Source organism: Macaca fascicularis, chromosome 1 (assembly GCF_037993035.2).
Source record: "Macaca fascicularis isolate 582-1 chromosome 1, T2T-MFA8v1.1".
In the NCBI taxonomy this organism is placed as follows: domain Eukaryota; kingdom Metazoa; phylum Chordata; class Mammalia; order Primates; family Cercopithecidae; genus Macaca; species Macaca fascicularis.
Window position 1 is genome coordinate 35,534,640 of NC_088375.1, and position 9,278 is coordinate 35,543,917.

Genomic DNA, 9,278 nt, shown 5'->3' on the forward strand with positions numbered 1-9,278 from the left:
ACTGCCTCCTCAACTGGGTCCCTGACCCCCGTGTAGCCTAACTGGGAGACAGCTCCCAGTAGGGGCCAACAGACACCTCATATATGCAGGTGCCCTTCTGAGACAAAGCTTCCAGAGGAAGGATCAGGCAGCAATATTTGCTGTTCTGCAGCCTCCACTGGCAGGCAAACACGGTCTGGAGTGGACCTCCAGCAAACTCCAACAGACCTGCAGTTGAGGGACCTAACTGTTAGAAGGAAAACTAACAAACAGAAAGGAATAGCATCAACATCAACATCAACAAAAAGGACATCCACAGCAAAACCCCATCTGGAGGTCACCAACATCAAAGACCAAAGGTAGATAAAACCACAAAGATGGGGAGAAACCAGAACAGAAATTCAGGAAATTCTAAAAACCAGAGCGCCTCTTCTCCTCCAAAGGATCGCAGATCTTTGCCAGCGATGGAACAACGCTGAACGGAGAATGACTTTGACGAGTTGACAGAAGTAAGCTTCAGAAGGTCAGTAATAACAAACTTTTCTGAGCTAAAGGAGCATGTTCAGACCCATCATAAGGAAGCTAAAAACCTTGAAAAAAGGCTAGACGAATGGCCAACTAGAATAAACAGTGTAGAGAAGATCTTAAATGACCTGATGGAGCTGAAAACTATGGCACGAGAACTACGTGACATATGCACAAGCTTCAACAGCCGATTCGATCAAGTAGAAGAAAGGGTATCAATTTTTGAAGATCAAATGAATGAAAAAAAGCGAGAAGACGAGGTTAGAGAAAAAACAATAAAAAGAAATGAACAAAGCCTCCAAGAAATAGGAGACTATATTAATGTGAAGAAATATGAGACTAAATACATATGCACCCAATACGGGAGCACCCACACTCATAAAGCAAGTCCTGAGAGACCTACAAAGAGGCTTAGACTACCACACAATAATAATGGGAGACTTTAACACCCCACTGTCAATATTAGACAGATCAACGAGACGGAAGGTTAAAAAGGATACCCAGGACTTTAATTCAGCTCTGCACCAAGCAGACCTAATAGACATCTACAGAACTCTCCATCCCAAGTCAACAGAATATATATTCTTCTCAGCACCACATTGCACTTATTCCAAAATTGACCACATAGTTGCAAGTAAAGCACTCCTCAGCAAATGTAAAAGAACAGAAATCACAACAAACTGCCTCGCAGACCACAGTGCAATCAAATTAAAACTCAGGATTAAGAAACTCACTCAAAACCACAATACTACATGGAAACTGAGCAACCTGCTCCTGAATGACTACTGGGTAAATAATGAAAAGAAGGCAGAAATAAAGATGTTCTTTGAAACCAGTGAGAACAAAGACACAATGTACCAGAATCTCTGGGACACATTTAAAGCAGTGTGTAGAGGGAAATTTATAGCACTAAATGACCACAAGAGAAAGCAGGAAAGATCTAAAATCAGCACCCTAACATCACAATTGAAAGAACTAGAGAAGCAAGAGCAAACAAATTCAAAAGCTAGCAGAAAGAAGAAATAACTAAGATAAGAGCAGAACTGAAGGAGATAGAGACACAAAAAACCCTTCAAAAAATTAATGATTCCAGGAACTGGTTTTTTGAAAAGATCAACAAAATTGATAGAATGCTAGCAAGACTAATAGAGAAGAAAAGATAGAAGAATCAAATCGATGCAATAAAAAATTATACAGGGGATATCACCACTGATGCCACAGAAATACAAACTACCATCAGAGAATACTATAAAAACCTCTACACAAATAACCCAGAAAATCTAGAAGAAATGGATAAATTCCTGGACACATATACCCTCCCAAGACTAAACCAGGAAGAAGTTGAATCGCTGAATAGACCAGTAACAGGCTCTAGAATTGAGGCACTAATTAATAACCAAAAAAAGTCCAGGACCAGACAGATTCACAGCTGAATTCTACCAGAGGTACAAAGAGGAGCTGGTACCATTCCTTCTGAAACTATTCCAATCAATAGGAAAAGAGGGAATCCTACCTCATTTTATGAGACCAACATCATCCTGATACCAAAGCCAGAGACCACAACCAAAAAAAAAAGAGAATTTTAGACCAATATCCCTCATGCAAAAATCCTCAATAAAATACTGGCAAACTGAATCCAGCAGCACATCAAAAAGCTTATCCACCATGATCAAGTGGGCTTCATCCCTGGGATGCAAGGCTGGTTCAACATACGCAAATCAAAAAATGTAATCCATCACATAAACAGAAACAACAACAAAAAACACATGATTATCTCAATGGATGCAGAAAAGACCTTTGACAAAATTCAACAGCGCTTCATGCTAAAAACTCTCAATAAACTAGGTATTGATGGAACATATCTCAAAATAATAAGAGCTATTTATGACAAACCCACAGCCAATATCATACTGAATGGGCAAAAACTGGAAGCATTCCTTTTGAAAACTGGCACAAGACAAGGATGCCCTCTCTTACCACTCCTATTCAACATAGTGTTGAATAGTTTGGTCTGGCCGGGGCATTCAAGCAAGAGAAAGAAATAAAGCAAATTCAATTAGGAAAAGAGGAAGACAAATTGTCCCTGTTTGCAGATGACATGATTGTATTTAGAAAACTCCATCGTCTCAGCCCAAACTCTCCTTAAGTTGATAAACAACTTCAGCAAAGTCTCAGGATACAAAATCAATGTGCAAAAATCATAAGCATTCCTATACACCAATAATAGACAGAGAGTCAAATCATGAATGAACTCCCATTCACAATTGCTACAAAGAGAATAAAATACCTAGGAATCCAACTTACAAAGGATGTGAAGGATCTCTTCAAGGAGAACTACAAACCACTGCTCAGCGAAACAAAAGAGGACACAAACAAATGGAAGAACATTCCATGCTCATGGACAGGAAGAGTTAATATCGTGAAAATGGCCATACTGTCCAAGGTAATTTATAGATTCAATGCCATCCCCATCGAGCTACCAATGACTTTCTTCACAGAATTGAAAAAAAACTGCTTTAAAGTTCGTTTGGAACCAAAAAAGAGCCCACATTGCCAAGACAATCCTAAGCAAAAAGAACAAAGCTAGAGGCATCATGCTACCTGACTTCAGACTATACTACAAGGCTACAATAACCAAAACAGCATGGTACTGGTACCAAAATAGATACATAGACCAATGGAACATAACAGAGTCCTCAGAAATAACACCACGCATCTACAACCATCTGATCTTTGACAAACCTGACAAAAACAAGAAATGGGGAAAGGATTCCCTGTTTAATAAACGATACTGGGAAAACTGGCTAGCCATGTGTAGCAAGCTGAAACTGGATCCCTTCTTTACACCTTATACAAAAATTAATTCAAGATGGATTAAAGACTTAAATGTTAGACCTAAAACCATAAAAACCCTAAAAGAAAACTTAGGCAATACCTTTCAGGAGATAGGCATGGGCAAGGACTTCATGACTAAAACCCCAAAAGTAATGGCAACATAAGCCAAAATAGACAAATGGGATCTAATTAAACCAAAGAGTTTCTGCATAGCAGAAGAAACTACCATCAGAGTGAACAGGCAACCTACAGAATGGGAGAAAATTTTTGCAATCTACCCTTCTGACAAAAGTCTAATATCCAGAATCTACAAAGAACTCAAACAAATTAACAAGAAAAAAACAACCAATACCATCAAAAAGTGGGCAAAGGATATGAACAGACACTTCTCAAAAGAAGACATTTATGCAGCCAACAGACACATGAAAAAATGCTCATCATCACTGGTCATCGGAGAAATGCAAATCAAAACCACAATGAGATACTATCTCACGCCCATTAGATTGGCAATCATTAAAAAGTCAGGAAACAACAGATGCTGGAGAGGATGTGGAGAAATAGGAATGGTTTTACACTGTTTGTGGGAGTCTAAACTAGTTCAACCATTATGGAAGACAGTGTGGTAATTCCTCAAGGATCTAGAATTAGAAATTCTATTTGACCCAGTAATCCCATTACTGGGTATATATCCAAAGGATTATAAATCATGCTGCTATAAAGATACATGCACACGTATGTTTATTGTGGCACTACTCACAACAGCAAAGACTTGGAACCAACCCAAATTTCCATCAAGGATAGACTGGATTAAGAAAATGTGGCACATATACACCATGGAATACTATGCAGCCATAAAAAAGGATGAGTTCATGCCCTTTGTAGGGACATGGATGAAGCTGGAAACCATCATTCTCAGCAAACTATCACAAAGACAGAAAACCAAACACCGCATGTTCTCGCTCACAGGTGAGAATTGAACAATAAGATCACTCGGACACAGGGTGGGAAACATCACACACCAGGGCCTATCAGGGGTTGGGGGTCTGGGGGAGGGATAGCATTAGGAGAAATACCTAATGTAAATGATGAGTTGATGGGTGCAGCAAACCAACATGACACATGTATACCGATGTATCAAACCTGAACGTTGTGCATGTGTATGCTAGAACTTAAAGTATAATAACAAAAAAAAAAAGAAAAAGAAATAACTTTTTAAAAAGAAATGTTCTTTTACTTCCACTATAAAAATAATTCAAAGTAGAGTCCTAAAAATTTTTTATAATCCTAAAGGATCTTGTCTCAGTTTATATGGGCTGCTATAACAAAATATCATAGGTTGTGTGGCTTACAAACAGCTGTTTAGTCCTCACAGTTCTGGAGTCTCAAAAGACCAAGCTCAAGAGGATGGCAAATTGAGTCTTTCATGAAGACCTGTTCCTCATATGCAGACATCTCACTGTAACCTCACATGGTGGAAAGGATGACTGAGATCCCTCAGGCCTCTTTTGTAAGGGTATTAATCCCATTCAAAAGGGTTCCACCCAGATAACTTAATCACATCCCAAAGTCACCACCTCCTAATACCATCACCTTGGGGGTTAGGATTTCAACATATTAAATGTGGGGGGAAACAAACAATCAAACCATAGCATTTATCTCTAATTCAACCCATAATTTTAGATAGAAATAATTAGAGATTCAGGCCAGGCACGGTGGCTTTTACCTGTAATCCTAGCACTTTGGGAGGCTGAGGCACGCGGATCACTTGAGCTCAGGAGTTCAGCCTGGGCAACATGGCGAAACCCTCTCTCTATAAAAAATACAAAAATTAACCGGACATGGTGGTGTGCCTATTGTCCCAGCTACTTGGGAGGATGAGGTGGGAGGATCACTTGGACCCAAGAGGTTGAGGCTACAGTGAGCTGTGATCACACCAGTGCACTCCATTCTGGGCAACAAAATGAAACCCTGTCTCAAAAAATTAAATAAATTACAGATTCAGAAAGGTTAAATAACTTACCAAGGTCGCACAGTAGAACTCAGGACTTTTGGCTCTCAAAGATCCCAAAACATCGTGCTGCAAATATTAAAAACAGATCTTGTGGAAAGTGGCTTGTTATAATTAGAAAAGACACTCATAATTACCATATTCTTGCTTTGTATGCAAAGAGCACTTCCTGAGATTTATGCAAAGAATAATTAAATATGGCCTGCATTTGCCATCTTGTCTTGCAATTAGTTTATTCTCCTTTAGGTTGTTAATAATTACTCAACTAGATGAAATTAAGGATGCAAGTAGATCTCCATAAAGAGCACAATGTAAACAAATGCCAAGTGTGTGATATCAACATTAAGTGCTACGAGAGGTCAGCAGTGGGAGATGAATTCAAATTAACTTGGCGTGGTGGAGAAAAAAAGGTTAGTGAAGAAAGAAATAAGAAGGAATATTAAAAGATTTGTTATCTGTGAATGCTGCACATATTTAAGAACATGTGTACTACACAGGCTCTTATTGATAATATTGAGCTTTAGTTTACATGGAACTTGTGACCACCAATCCTGAGAGAATATTGCAGTCTCATTTCCCAAATATTTCCCCTACTTAAAAAGAGATACATTTGGAATATGTGCAAAAAGCGTACATCCACATACTCATAAACCTGCAGGAGAATCACTTGAACCTGGGAGGCAGAGGTTGCAGTGAGTCAAGATCGTGCCATTGCACTCCAGCCTGGGCAACAGAACGAGACTTCATCTCAAAAAACAAAAAGAAAAATAAAGGCCAGGCACAGTGACTCGCACCTGTAACCCCAACACTTTGGGAGGCCAAAGCAGGAGGATTGCTTGAGGCCAGAAGTTTGAGACCAGCCTGAGGAATATAACAAGACCCCCATTTCTAAAACAAAAACAAACCAAAATCAAAGTGAAAAATGCAATAACTGGACCAGACGCGGTGGCTCACGCCTGTAATCCCAGCACTTTGGGAGGCAGAGGCGGGCTGTCAAGAGATCGAGACCATCCTGGCCAGCATGGTGAAACCCTGTCTGTACTAAAAATACAAAAATTAGCTGGGCGTGGTGACGCAGGCCTGTAGTCCCAGCTACTCGGGAGGCTGAGGCAGGAGAATTGCTCGAACCCAGGTGGCGGAGGTTGCAGTGAGCCAAGATTGTACCCACTGCACTGAAGCCTAGTGACAGAGCAGACTCCATCTCAAAAACAGACAAAAAACAATGCAATAACTGATGTACTCCTAAATACATACCTTTTGGGTCTCATAGGCACATCCTTTCCCATATCACCAGCAGATTGGAAGTATTAGCTCAGACTTCACTAAACCAAAACCCTTGGCAGAAAATAATAAGTGTAATTGTTTCTTCTTGAAAGAATGGTAAGCTCCACTACTTAAGCTAAATTACTTATTTACAATAGATGAGAAATCTCAGGTTTACCCATCACAAGACTGAGTCAAGTATTGGGAAAACATCTTGAACTCCCCAGGAGTGACTATGTAAAATGTGAAAAACTCCTTTTTAGAGCGAAGGCAGTATATCACAATGGTTATGTGTGCGGGCTCTGAAACCACACTGCCAGGCTGGGTCCTGGTTCTGCCACTCTCTAGTTCCATGTTATCAGGTAAATCATTGAAAATCTCTGGGCCTCAGCTTCCTTATCTGTGAAATGAGGTTAGTAGTAACTACCTCAAAGGTTGTTGTGAAGAGTGATTGAATCATTACCAGTAAAGCATTTAGACAATTGCTGCAGCCTATGGCCTATAGCTCTAACCTAATAGTAATTAGTAAATTGTTATGCCATTATTTAACAATTGTTGAGTGTTTACACTTTGTCAGCTTTGTGCTGTTTTTTATATGTATATAACTTTATGCAATATACACAGTAGCCTTTTGATGTAGCTATTGTCATCCAGCCCCTTCTATTACAGGTGAGAAAACTGAAGCTCAGAGAAGGTGGGTAATTTGCTCAATGGCCCACAGCTAGCAAGGATAGAACCAGACTTTGAGTCGACCAGGCGCAGTGGCTCATGCCTGTAATCCCAGCACTTTGGGAGGCTGAGGCGGGCAGATCACGAGGTCAGGAGATCGAGACCATCCTGGCTAACACGGTGAAACCCTGTCTCTACTAAAAATACAAAAAATTAGCCGGGCAAGGTGGCAGGTACCAGTAGTCCTAGCTTCTCAGGAGGCTGAGGCAGGAGAATGGGTAACCCGGGAGGCGGAGCTTGCAGTGAGCTGAGATTGCGCCACTGCACTCCAGCCTGGGTGACAGAGCAAGACTCCGTCTCAAAAAAAAAAAAAAAAAAAAGAACCAGACTTTGAGTCCAGGTCTAGTATGGATCAAGAGCCTGAACTTTTAATCCCTGTTGATACTTCCAACCAAGTCAGAAGTTCAAAAATATACAACATAGACCCTTCCCTGTGCTGATCCATTCACTGGTTCATTTGCTGAGAGCTGGCAGTGTGCCAGACACTGTCCCTGGCGTAGAGGTGAAACAGACCAGAAGGGCACTGCCTGCATGGAGCCTAGGCGCCAGGGAAGGAGGGAGACAAGTGAACAAAAATAAACCCATCATGTAATGCCAGCGAGGGTAAGTGCATAAGGAAGGGTCAGAGGATAGAGAGCATTAGGGCCCGGATGGGAGGCTATTTTAGGCAGAGGAGTCAGGGAATACTTCTTTGAGAAGTGGAAATGAATCCAGTGAGGGGTTTTTCATGGCAAGAATGGCAGGGGGAAATGTGGAAGACAGAGTGACTGTAAGTGCAAACGTCTGGAGGCAGAAATGAGCTGGGCCTTTTGGAAGAGTGAGGAGGCAGAGATACTAGAGGGAGTTGGTTTGGAGAGAGAAGGTATAAAATAGCCTCTCAAAGAATAGGAAAGTGAATTAACTAGGGAAATGAGGCAGCACTGCCAGGCACCACTGAGAATCCACTTGCACTCTGTGCATAAAATTAAGACCAGTAAGCCAGCTATGTATTTTTATCCAGCCACACTCTGAGATTTGGTGCCTGGATGCAGACCTGAATTGGTGAGTAGATTTTTATCAGGTCTGAGGTTTGCCAGGGGAAAGCATCAGAGAAACATGAGAGCCAGGGAGTTGAACAGGGACCACAGACTCAGGCTGGGAAAGGAAGGAAAAAAGGGGAGCCTGAGGGTCATGATGGACAATGAAAAAGTATATGGATTAGGGAACCTGGGGATACCAGACGATGGGCAGAGTTGGGGTTCTAGAGTGGGGGAACTGGAAGTGAGGAGGTGGTGGTCAGACTGGGATGCCAGAAATCAACATTTTTGAGGTTGGAGCAAGTACTAGGAAAGCCAGTCACCACAGCATGACTGAGAGTGGGTAGCTGAGGCAGGAGGAAGGGCTGCTGGCACTAAGGAGGGTAAGAAATCAAGAGGCCAGAATACTACTTGCATCACCAGCTTCTCAAACCTGGCCACATTCTAGAATGACCTGGGAGCTCTTAAAAAATACATGTGCCATCTGGGCGTGGGGTCTCACACCTGTAATCCCAGCACTTTGGGCAGCTGAGGCAGGTGGATCACTTGAGGTCAGGAGTTTGAGACCAGCCTGGCCAACAGTGAAATCCCGTTTCTACCAAAAAATACAAAAATTAGCCGGGCATGGTGGTGTGCTCCTATAGTCCCAGCTACTCGGGAGGCTGAGGTGGTGAATTGCTTGAACCCAGGAGGCAGAGGTTGCAGTAAGCCAAGATGGTGCCACTGCACTCCAGCCTAGGTGAGAGAGTGAGACCCTGTCTCAAAAAATAAAATAAAATAAAAATACACATGCCTCCAACTCCCCAAAGATTCGGGTTTAATTGGGTAGAAACAGGGAAAGAGGAGGAGAGAAGTTTAATGGTGGGCATTTTAAACCCAGATAATTCCAGATAATTGTAAAGTGCAGCTAGGGGTGGGACTGA